This window comes from Chelon labrosus (assembly GCF_963514085.1).
Source record: "Chelon labrosus genome assembly, chromosome: 15".
Taxonomy (NCBI): domain Eukaryota; kingdom Metazoa; phylum Chordata; class Actinopteri; order Mugiliformes; family Mugilidae; genus Chelon; species Chelon labrosus.
The window spans coordinates 24396942-24410400 of record NC_140348.1 but is presented as its reverse complement, the minus strand read 5'-3'; positions in this window follow the sequence as shown (position 1 = coordinate 24410400).

Genomic DNA, 13459 nt, shown 5'->3' with positions numbered 1-13459 from the left:
TGTGTTCATGTCAATGAGTTTGCAGTGCGATGCCGTATTGTCTCAGTGTATTTGAGGAGTGTTAATCATTGTGTGAGTCGGTGTGTAGTTTGTGGCAGAGCTCTGAATGCGGCTCCTTCATTAAAATGTTATCCAGGCCACACGGACAATGGACGCTCTGTTCGTCCCGCTGTCCTCTTCATGCTGAACTGTTTCTCTTTCTGCTCTCTCTTTCTCTCTCAGTCCTTCCTTCTGCATCTCATTCGCTCCCCCCCCCCCCATCTCCCTCTTTATCTTCTCAAACATCCATTCGCCTCGACTGTTGTTGAAACCGCAAGCCCCCAAAAACACGGGCCCACTCTTTTTTTGTTTTACCTTCCACCTCTTGATTTTTCCTTTTTTTTTTCTTACGCTCCTTTGTGTCAGCTCCTTTTCTTCCGTGCTGTGGTTTTGTGCGTCAGGCCTCTTTAGTTTCAGCCCGAACACATTTCAACTCCGAATGAACCACGCAAGTCATAAATCTGATTATGCTCAGGCACGCCAATGTTACTGAATTACCTTTACAGGACGTGAGTGTGTGCGGGAGCGTCCGTCCACACACTCAGAGCAGAATATGGCTGAAGACGTGCTCATGTGTGTACATGTACACCGGGTTGACAGACTATTACTCATGTGTTTAAAATAAGGAAGTCGGGGTTTGCTGCAGAACTCTACAGGACACATTTGCATGTGAATGGTTCTGATATGAACAAAGAAAATGACAGAGCCAATCTGTTATTTCCAAGGATGTGTCAGGTTGCATTATCGTTGCAGGACGATGGCAATGTAATGAGCAGAATGTGTTTAACACATGCAGTGTAGGTATTGTCGTTATGGTTACCCATGCTTTGGTTAGTTAAGGAGATCTTTGTTTAGGACACAATGACCAAATCATTAAAAAATGCTATATACACAGATCAGTCATAACATTATGACCACCTTCCTAATATTGTGAAGGTCTCCCTTGTGGTGACTCATCAGAGAATGGACATGGGCCTTCTGAGGGTGTCCTGTGGTGTCTGGTAACAGGATGTTGTTAGTGGGGGGGCCTATGAGGGGAGGGGCCTCTGTGGATCATCCCACAGATACTTGATCAGTTTGGGATCTAGTGAATTTGGAGGCACACCTTGTGCTGTTTGAGTTGTTCCTAAAGTGTTTTTGTGTGTGTGTCTGTGTCAGGCTGCATCCTGCTGCCATCAAGGAGTGTCATTGCTATGGGGTGGAGGTGCCTGGTCTGGTCTAGGTGGGTGCTACATGTCTAAGTAACATCCACACCAATGAATGCCAGGTCCAAAAGTTTCCCAGCAGAACACTGAATTGTCACAAGATGCTCAGTGTTATTTACTTCTCCTGTCAGTGGTCATGATGTTTTTTCGAATTTCGAAACCTAAACATGATATCATGCGTGATATATATGTGTTTGTATACTACGCTATTTTGCAATGAATGAATATGAAGCTATTGCCAGCAGTCAGTTGCCTTAGCTTAGCATTGAAACAGGAGAAATGGTAAAATGGCTAGCTTCTTTTACCTCCATATATTGTGAATACTTGTGCAATATTCTTTCTTCCACTTTAACTGCATCTTAGTTTATTTTTTTATATATTTTTGCACTGATTTTATTCTATTGTATTTGCTCTGCCAACTAGAAACTGTCAATCTATGGAAGCAACAGCAACAAAACAATTTCCTTGAAGGATTAATAAAGTATTTTGATTCTGATTCTGATTGCTGTCTCCTTGTCCATCCACACACACAGATAGTAACAACAGCAGGGCACTGATCCAAGCCAAGAATCAATATGCTATTGTGAAACAGCAAGTTACGATCTATAGATTTTTGTAGTAGATTCATAAAGCAAGGAATAACATTATTTATTACAAATAAAAATCATTAGGCTAAGCTAGGCTAACGTGCTGCAGGTTTTAGATAGCCTGGAAGATGGGTGAACTTTTCTGTCTACAATTTTTAATTTTTTTTGGGGGTGGAACTGTTCTGTTTAGTTTGAATTATGAATAGTTTGGTGATCTGGATCTGGCTGTCACTGACAGTTAAGGGACAAAGATGGAGATAAGTAAAACTCGAACGGAATGGAATTCCCAGCTGATGTTTTGCAGGGCGCTCAATTCGAGGCGATGGGAGTGTTTGTGGTTAGGAGGAGAGTCTGGCCTGGGTCAAGGGGCAAACCGTAGGGTAAAGGGAGCGATTTCAGTCAGTGCAGGGTGTTGTTTGATATGACTGTGTACCAGCAAAGATCTGCCGTGGACTTGAATTTGTGTATTTGTACAGGACTATCCAATTGCACGCAAATGTAACATGCCTCATAATAAATTCCAAATGCCAGCTCTGCAGTAATCAGCGCTGTTCCACCGTCACTTCGTCTGTGTTTCCCCACGTCTGGCATCTGGTTCACCTGTTCCAGGAGATCAGCAGTTGAGCCGGGGTAAAAGGTCCCGGGTGTAAGCTGGCGTGAGGCGAAGCGATGGCAGGGATATGGTGCTCCCGCCACAGAACAAAATTCTTCATGTAAGGGCCTGACAAGGATCAAAGTGCCCTCGACACCCATGTGTCCCACGGGCCGTGTAGCCCTGTACCCAAACTCTCACGCCTCACCACCTTCACTCCCACACCCCCGGCCATCAAAGCGGCTATCGATCCCGACTGAGAAACAGGTGGGGACACGTCTGTGCAAGAGAGTGTGTGTGTTTGAGTGTGTGTGTATGTGTGTTTGAGCCGTCTATCTTTCAGCACTGCAGCTGGGCTCCTATCTTCTGGCTGCTGACACAATAAAAATGAGGAGACGCTTCCTCTTGTCAAGTGACAGTTTCCTCTCAGAGAAATGTCCCGTCCACTTCTGACCCTCTGACACAGATTTGTTTTTAAACTTTTAACATATATTATTACAGTTCATGCATATTCTACAAGTGTTGCTGTAGTCTTGACCTCTTGTCCTCCTCCACTCACACTGGAAGGAGGTTAAGTTGCCCTAGAATCAGTTAATAAATGATTGACCTTTAACCTTGTTGCCGCAATTATTACTTAAAAGGTTGAACTGTAATAATGCACCGTAGCATGTCTGCAAATCCCTGACCATAGGAAGATCACAGGGTTTAAATAAGGAAATGAATTAGTCTGAATATGCATCTCTAATCACCCTGCAAACCGAGCACGTCCGCCCCCCTCTCACACGGCTGCGTTTCCTCACACACATTCACAAACTCCTCAGTCACCTACATTTCCACTTTTTGCAAATTACAGCCTGAATTACTGCCCCCACCAATCATGGCAGGCATCTGTCACCAGCCCGCCAATCACGGGTCTCGGGGGGCGCTCGTCGCCATGCAGGGCGGCTGGAGCAGGCCTAACGTGGTCATTTTCTCCCGAAGCCTGTAGTTAAAGCTCATGGGAACGGGAGGTCGACCATTCTGGTGCTCTGCAGACCCTTGCAGACCTGGCAGGGACCGGAGGGTTTAAAATACTCAATCCAGTTTGTATCATACAACTGCACATTACGCTTTACAATCTCGTTTTGTTGTGAAGGCTCGTTTTGCTAAAAGCAGCCCGAGGAGACATTTATCACTGACAGCTTTTATAGCAACATATGGGATATGCCAGATTTGACATAGGTCAGTCCAAATAGTTAGTTCCTCTGTGAGTGATTCAACCCTAAAATATGAGGGAGCTTTTCCAGGCTGTGGAGAGATTTCAAGACGGCAGAGTAGCAGCGTGCATGAGGCTGAATACAATGAAAGGGGCAATTGTAATAATTTACATGAGCAGCAGGCAGACAGAATAAGAAACTATATGAACCAGGACTAGGTCACAGTAGGGGTTACATTGAGAAAGTATGGACCATTGTTCAGTTGACTCGACAGGTGAAGCTGAAGGGCAATATCCAGCTTTAATCCAGGTCTTAAAAAGCAAATTATTTTAGCTCCCTAGTATCTGATGCTCTGTTGTACAACGATCAGCCACAACATTAAAACCACTGACAGGAGAAGTGAATAATGTTGACCATCTTGTGACAATTCAATGTTCTGCTGGGAAACTTTAGGACCTGGCATTCATTGGTGTGGATGTTACTTAGACATGTAGCACCCACCTAGACCAGACCAGGCACCCCCACCCCATAGCAATGACACTCCTTGATGGCAGCAACCATCCCCAGCAGGATGGGGATGGCAAAACGACATGGAGAACAGCACAAGGTGTTGACCTGGCCTCCGAATTCACTAGATCCCAAACTGATCAAGTATCTGTGGGATGATCCACATGATGTGGCCCCTCCCCTCAAAGCCCCCACCCCCCACTAACAACATCCTGTTACCAGACACCACAGGACACCCTCAGAAGGCCCATGTCCATTCTCTGATGAATCACCACAAGGGAGACCTACACAATATTAGGAAGGTGGTCATAATGTTATGCCAGATCGGTGTACATCCAGCAACAGAATCTCGGCTTGAGCCTCGACTTGAACTTTTTATCGTGTTCGTGCTCAACCTAAACGTGCTTTGACAAAACGTTGCACTTTCCTTGAACCTCCCCCCGACTGTCTCGAGACTTGACTTAGCCGCGCTTCGGTTGCTTTGACTTTCCAGACTTGTTTTGGCAAGATATCAGACGTGAAGTTGGTCTTGTCTCAGTTGGTCTTGGTGGTGTTTGACTTGGACCGGCTAAAAACAACTCCACGCAGCTTGTTCGCGGCATGCAAATTGTCCTGAGCAATGAAGACATCACAGTTCCAGATTAGAGTGTGTTTAGCAAAAGTGCCGTGCATTACCATTTTGAGTTCAACTGCCTCGACCCGGTGTGTATGACGCACCCAGTCAGGAATGAGTGTGTGTGTGTGTGTGTGAGCGTGTTTGGATGAAGTTCCCTGTATAATATCCACCGAGTTGTGATGAGCCGTCCTTCATCACGACTTCAGCTCACAGCTCACCCTCAGGAAATTAGAGAGCATCCAGAGATGTGTGAGTCATTTCACGGTCCGAGTGTAAGAGCGAGTGCGTGTTTAAAGCGTATGTAGTGGTTGGCTTTTGTTTGTGCGAGTGTGTGCCTGTGAGCGAACCTACCGCCGGTTTGTGTGTTCGTGTGCATCTTCCTGAGTGAAGCCTGTGTGCTCACAGTCTGCCTAATCACAGTCTTTAAGTTTCTGTGATCACAGGCCTTTCTGAGCAAACCCAACCAAAGCAATGAGTGACGGACAAACACACACACACACACATAAACAACACAGACATGCACATATGTTCGCTATTGTTTTGCGCACGTTCACTGTCACCATTAAACATATAGATAATCCTCTTCTTCCTGCGCCTCTCGCTCTCTCATGCAGTCGTCCTTTATGGTCATTGTCTTCACGTTTTAGGACCAAACAGCTGCACATGAACACAGACACGCTCTGTCTTACCCGCTACCGTCAAGGTCTCTGGGATGCAGCAGCTGCAAACAAGCAACCTGGGACAGAGGGGAAGGGTAGGAGGCTCTAGTGTGTGTGTGTGTGTTACGGAGAGTCATCTTTACTGAGATTAGTAACCTTAAATAAGCCTAATTAGAGGGGTGCCGTGTCACTGCTGTTGAAAAGCGGTCTGCTCTGAGAGCCAATGACAGGCTAGTATCAGCCTGGGTGTCTTGAGGGCACGTTATGATAGAGATGTGGCCACCGTGTGTACGGCCCTCGCTGCCATGTGGCCCGGGACGGGGTAACAAGGTATGTGTATATGTGTGGGTGGATGCGCCTGCGTGTGGTAGTGTTGACTTTGCTGTCAGTGTCAGAGGCCAAATTTAGACATGATATGAAAATCGATACAGTATCTCTTCAGTCCATCTGTACACAACTTTAGATCGGACTTGATTTAACTTCGTTGTCATTGCATACGCCGATCAAGCATAACATTATGACCACCTTCCTAATATTGTAGGTCTCCCTTGTGCCTCCAAAACAGTTGTGACTCATCAGAGAATGGACATGGGCCTTCTGAGGGTGTCCTGTGGTGTCTGGTAACAGGATGTTGTTAGTGGGGGCCTTTGAGGGGAGGGGCCTCTGTGGATACTTGATCAGTTTGGGATCTAGTGAATTTGGAGGCCAGGTCAACACCTTGTGCTGTTCTTCATGTTTTTTTTTTTAGTTGTTCCTGAACCGTTTTTGTGTGCATCCTGCTGGGGATGGCTGCTGCCATCAAGGAGTGTCATTGCTATGGGGTGGGGGTGCCTGGTCTGGTCTAGGTGGGTGCTACATGTCTAAGTAACATCCACACCAATGAATGCCAGGTCCAGAAGTTTCCTGGCAGAAACCTGAATTGTCCCAAGATGGTTCACTTCTCCTGTCAGTGGTCATAATGTTATGGCTGATTGGTCCCATGATTATAAGAACTCAACTTCCTGGATTACAGAAGATATCAAACTGTGTGAAGAACTTGTTTTATACTTCTATACATCATAAATGCACCTGTAACGTGTACTTTTACACAGTATTCCTTGTTTTTTTTTTCGACCCAGGCCACATCGTCTTTGAGCTCATCATCTCTGAAAGCTGTAATTCCGGACCATTTGGCGGATTTTCCCCCCCCCCCTCCTGCTTCCTCTCTGAAGTAGAAACATCAGGGAGAAAGTATGTACTTGTTTACAGTCGTTTACAGAATTTATTTCCTCCCTGGAAGCTAAACACTTCGCAAGAGCCCTTCGGAAACATTCAAACCCAGCAAACCAGCAAGCGGGACAGTTTAGGAGTGACCGAATCTGAAAGAGATGCTGTAAACAACATCCGGCCCGGCAGCATTACTGCTTGCAAACATCCCACAATGCAACATTCTCCCTGTCATATTCAGGCCGGTGCTGTGGTCTGAAATGGAATATCTGAGAAAACGTGTAGATTCTGTTGTCATGTCATTTTTGGGGGGTCCATTTTTCCAGATGTATTACTCTATTCAGATTCAGATTTATTGGTAGATTTAGATGTAGATGCCTCTTATCTAAAAAATAAGCTAAACTCCGTTTAGACAAGAATAGCATTTAGTCAACCAACAGCTGTTTAGCTTGTATTATGACTCGTTTGGTGATCTGGATCTTGGCTGTCACAGTTAAGCGACAAAGATAGCGATAAGTAAAACTGGAACGGAGCAGGAGAGCGGTGGAGCAATGATGGAATTCCCAGCTGATGTTTTGCAGGGCGCTCGGTGTGAGTGTGAGGTCACAGGCGAGGCGATGGGAGTGTTTGTGGTTAGGAGGAGAGTCTGGCCCGGGTCAAGGGGCAAACCGAGGGGTAAAGGGAGTGATTTCAGTCAGTGCAGGGTGTTGTTTGATGTTTGATGATGTGTGTGCTTTTAGGGGGGGTTGGCAAAAGGGGTGGGGGGTAGGGGCTCTCTCAGTGTGTGTGTGATTGTTCAATTGCTTGTCTTTTCAGAGCCGGATGTTGTGTCGTTAGATGTAGAGAAAGAACAGGTACCTTTTGGGAATTCGGCTCAAGAGGAACGAAGCTCTGAAGTAAGTTCCAGAGGCACAGTTTCCCGTAAAAAGTCTGTGCTTCGTGGAAAATACATTAGGGGTGACCTTTGAAGCACTTAACCTCACAGATTAGAAATAGTATGCTTGCCTTGCATTTCTGGCAATATCAGTGTACACCCAGACCTGAACCTGCAAAGATGTTTTGCTTGTAGATTGTGATAGACAATAGGGGTTGTACCGATTAGTCAACTTTACTGCTTTAAGCATCACGTCGACCCACGTCCCAGCGGGTTGTTGCAGCAAACTAGCAATGGAAATACTTCAACTAAAGATGAAGCCCATACTACCGTGACCTAAAACTAAAGTACGACTGCAATGCATCTGAAAAGGCTAACGCTAACGCTAGCAGAGGAACGGACCAAATCACTTCACCAAAAATTCCTGAGGTAACAGAGAGAAGGAGGCTGCACATCAACTATTTAATAAAGTTATTAGAGAAATACCCAGTTACTCCATCCCATCTTTTATTAAATGCTATTGATGGTGCTGAGGTGCTGCCTGTTTTTATACAGGCTATACACATCTGCAGCTCACAGTATGAAGCACATGAGCTGTCTGTTCTCAGCATATGTATTCGGGTCAAGAAAATAGATTTTTTTTGCTGCAAAGCATTACTTTCTACTGGGTTTTTATCAGCCACGCCATCAGAGACTAGACAGTATCGACTTTACATTCATCACATCACAGTCGACTGAAGTCGTGCAATTGATTGACAATATTCCAGATGAGGCAGCGCAAGAGATCAAAACTGAGTTTTGTCCACATTTGCTTAATCGTTGGAGACACAAGTCAACCGGTACATTTAGCGCTGGGACAGTTCCTGGTTATTTCTGACTGTGTGTTCCAGGCGTAAAGATCCGAGCTACTGAGCGACTTCAACAAGAGCAAAATTGTGGCCAAGCAAGAGGGTCGGAGGGTCTCTGGATGATGGCAAAAGGTGACTCTGTAGTGTCTGAGGTCACAGGAGGGGCAAACCGTGAACTATGGCGTTGGGGGGATGTGCTGTAACAACTGTAATTTGTGGCAGCACCAACTTGTAAATGACTGGATTTATGTGATAGTCCAGAGGTATTGTAGAGCCGATGATTCAGGGAACCGGAAAAGAAAACAGGTATGAATGTTTTGGCTCCTTGTTACATAAAGGAACATTCTGAGAGATACAGCTTGCAGGAGGGAATACACACGGGATGTGAGTGTTTCACTGTGTGTGCTGCTATCAGCAGGTCAGCGAGATAACCGCCGGCCTCCTGTCAGATCCGTCCAAGCAGCTACCCCGTCGTGCTAACCTGCAGGCCCCGCCCACCCCTATCAACACTACAGACTGAGTGTTGAGTAGTCAGACATCTGGATAACATCAGGCACACACGCATGCATGATAACACACACTCTTCAAACCACACCACAGGGATTCCACTGATCATTCAGTTTTCTTTTCCGTCTACCTCAGCCCAAATTTAACCTGGAGCCTTCTGCCCCGTTAGCCACGGCTCAGATATCACATCCCAGATTTGAATATGGATCAAGTCCTGTTCCAATTCCTTATCCTCTTCGACTGCTGTGAGTGTTTCTAATTAGATCGTCTCCTCTTCCCTGACGTCAGCAGGGGCTGCCTCCCTCGGGTTACATTCAAACACACACAGCCCTCCACCTGGGAGCTACGTTGCACAGGCCTGAATTGCTGGTCTGCAGGAACAAGTGCCCAGCTCGCCGGCACCTCAACAGTGGCTGCTAATCTAATCTATGATATGATTAGGATTAAAAAAAAAAAAAAAAGGGTTTCCACTAATAAAACCCTGTCTGACCATCAGATCTCGCCACGGTCGCGCTCCTCTCTGCCTGGATGTGTTTTTGATCAGATTCCGTCCTCTTCCTTGACGTCAGCGTGCCTGCTTTCCTGCCGGCCTGTTTATTTTCATACAGATCCCAGTGTGATGAGAGTTTGTATGACTCTGATACGGTACAAATGAGAGCCGGGGAGCTCTGCAGGCCTCGGGGGGGGCGGGAAGCAGAGGTTGAGAGGCCTCTAGATACCCGCTGTCAAATGTTTTCACGCTCAGCTCCTATGAAACAGATGCACAGGCAAGTTTCTGGCCCAAGACTCAGATGCTTGCGCTGGAGTTTTGGCTTTTCCCTCGGGACAGATCCATTTCTTGATCCTGATTCATTTTCATCACCACAGACAGAATAATATCAGCACTTGTGAACTATGATACAGTAGAGCACTAACCCTGCAAAACATACTACTACACATGTCATATTTCTCTTAATATTGTACTGTAAGAAAGATATTAAACTGTACTGCATGCTGTTCTTCTATTATACTTATTTAGATAATGATTATTTAGTTAGATGATTACTATTGCATTCCTGCATGCTCCAGAAATCCAAACTAGCCAAACAAACACTGTCCAATAGTTTATGTGTCTCTCTATTGCTTTGCAAGCATTACGGATTCCACTGCGTGCTAGTTATTCTATTTCAGTACAGGTGAAGTAAACATCAGAGATGCTTTGCCACGAGCTGCAGCTGCAGGAACTAAACTATGGTAATGAAGATCGTCTTCTGAGATAGTATTCCTTGGAGGATCTGCATCGTCAGCAGGGATCTCAGGTTCACAGGCGTTTCGCCCCTTAACCTGTACACCTCGCCTGAGTGGGGCAGCGAAGACTGACGAGGCTTCACCTGCAAAAGGCTTCCAGCTGTGCTCTCTGTGGCTCTGTAGGCCACAGCCAGTTTGAGCTGGACTCCTCGGCTGCTGCGTCTATGTCCCTGGTGGCTTTCTTCAGCTGTTGGGGCTTTTGCTGGGAAACCCGCAGCAGCCGACTTCAACGGGGAACATGGTTGCGTTTGGCTTTTTTCAGTTGGTGGGACGTGTCTAGCCTCTCTTCCCAGGGCACCGTGAGCTCAGCAACTGTTATAGTTTTTGTGCTCCTGGATAGAAGGACCATGTCTGGTGACCGCCACGTCCTGTGGGAAGAAAAGTTTCCTCTTCAGGTCCACACTCAGCTCCCAGTCGATTCGCGTCCAATAGTTTATTTATGTGTCTCTCTGTCTCTCTATTGCTTTGCAAGTATCATGGGTTCAACTACATGCTAGTTATTCCATTTAGTACAAGCTTAATTCATGTTATTGCAAATGTGTAGGTGTGTTGCATCTAGACTGTTGGTATGTTTAAATAATGTAGTAAAAGCAATAAAAAACTGAATTAGAAGCAATACAGATTATACTATACAATATTAATCATGCATTTTTGCTTGGATTTTTATTCACCATTAGAATAAACTTTATTCTAATGGTGCTGTGGCATCAATATCGATTTTACAGTAACTGTGATCCTCTATAGCGGTGACTGCCACTTTAAATGTTTGACTGCAGGTGCATACAGGATGCCAAATATTTTATTAAGCATGCCAAAACACGACCCACTTGTCGGAGCATGCCCCGCTTACTCAACTATTGTGTGGATTTTGATAAGCATAAAAATGGAGACACTTCACTCACAGGTCAATTTAGTACCACACGTTTCACCTTCATTTACTGTATATATCCTGCCTCTGTCTGTCTGTCTGACTGTGTCAACACAGCTGAGAATCCCTTGCTGTGATCAAGACGTCACATTCAACACGTAGCCTGAAAGAAACATAAACTGTGTAAGAGTCTGAACGCTCTGGGCTCTGAATAAATAATAATAACTTTTGCTTCATTTATTATGTGACACATTATAAATACTTGGGAACCTGAGTCATTGCTGCACAAAGGTATGTATAAAACACTTCAAACAGTAAACAGCTGTAAAATCCTGCAGCCATTATGCAACAACATGACCCCGTCAATACAGCTCTTTGCACTGTTTTCAGTCCAAACGACTAATAAGGCTCCACAGCCATGCTAGCGCCTCTGTAGCTTGCAGGCGATTTTCCTACAAACCTACAGGACAAAACTACATTCTGACCAGGTGACAGCAGCAGTGACATTTAAATAGATTTGACCCCGCCAGCTCCCGGGTACAGCGTCTACCGATGCACCCATGTGTGACAAGAACATGCAAATGCCAGGACGATTCCCTGCCAGCGATGGCAAACAGAGCAGAGTATTTTGGTAGTATTTTATTGAGGACACGTCCAGCACAAACAATTTCGTGTTGTCTGCTGCACGTGTGAAAGGGCAACTCGATACGAGTGGTGAGTATCTGTTGAGGTATTTAGATGATAAAATGCTAAGCAGCTGGGATGATAGACTGGATGTAACTGTGAAAAAAAAAAACACTACGTTCACATTGTAATTCTAAAATTAAATTCACCAGCATTGGCGTGGCATTACTAGCCCGGTTTGCCAATCAGAGAGCAACCTGAGGTCACCTTCTTGCCTAAAGTTGATGGACAAACAAACACTTTTACTTGTCACCTTATGTTTGTCACACAGAAATGGACCAAATACAAATGAAAAGTTTCTTGAGCAAAATTTGAAACATCCAAACCATAGACTGTATAAAACAAGGATCACTACGACAGCTCCACCAAAGTGAGACCAAAGCAAGTGGAGCTCCCCCTGGTGGCTGGCTGCAATATGGGTCATAAGCCCCGCCCCCTCTATGTTAGTGGATGGGACACACTAAAACACTAAAATACACGTCAAACATTTATTTTTTTCATATATTTATTTATTTTTTGTCATTTAAGGTAGTTAACGTAATGTTGGTCACCATTTGTCGTTTTGTTCTAGTTATTTGACGCTACAGAAACAGGATGTGACGTCATGACGATTAACAGTTGTCATGACAACTGCTCCCTGAAGCGGTCCCGTACGTTTGTGAGAGTAGGAGTAAATGAATATTTATTCATTTCTTTGTATCTGGTGGAGGTAGAGCAGAGATTGTGGTTCCAAATTCACAAGATGACGCCGCCCGTATCCCCGGGATACTGGCATCAGTTTGATCAGTGGGAGGAAGTGGAGATACAGGGTCCATTTTTTTTACTGCAGTCTATGCTCCCAACTGGTCTGGGAGTCAGTCCTAGCCCAGTAGGTGTCTTAGACAGTGTAATGTGTAGACTTGAAGTCTGCACTGGACAAGCAGTGTGAATGGATCTTCAGAGATGTAGGAGTTTCCAGCTGTTGGACTATTAAAATGACATATATCTGCATTTTCAAACATTCTGGAACATTTTAATGAAAAACAATCAAAATCTGTGTATTTTTAATCCATCTGTCCTCCAGTTTGTCCGGAGGGGGTTGCTTAAGACTGAAACTGAAAGAATAAAGGTTTTTTTTTTAATCGGTTTGAAGTATAAACTTGTCCGCCCATGTCGAGGACACAAGAGCAGACGGACGAATGGCTCCGGGATTATTGAAAGCACGTGGAAAATTTCGCCACAGAGGTCACCGCCAGATCAAGGTGTATTCAGACGCCTCTCTGTTTGCTTTCTTTACGTGTGGTTCTTGTAAACACGTTGCACAATGTTGCTGTTGTCAGCAGTTGCATTATGCAAACCATAGCTGATTATTGCTGATCACGTAGCAGAGAGTTCAGCCACAACTTTGACTAAACAAATTAGACTGACTACCTTGGTGTAGCCTCTCTAACCCATGCACACAGGCGAGCTTTAACTAAATGCATGCATGGTTGTCTCTTTCTCTTCATGCCAGGACCCTCGCCCCCTAAAGGCACAATGAGTCAATCAGACACGGGGTTGCGGTGATTGATGACTTCAGACAGGGCCATGGCTGCGACCACAGTCACACAAACACACATTACTCACCACAAAGATAAGCAAATGGTTTGCAAGCTGCCAATGGCCCTAAGTGCTCTACAAACACAGGTAACACTGGTCTCGTTTCAAAGGGGCTCATAACTGCAGCTGGTGGGTTAACCACAGCCAGCTACCTCTACGGAAAGAAAAAACAATTAAAATAATGATAAAAAAAACTGGAGAGGGGC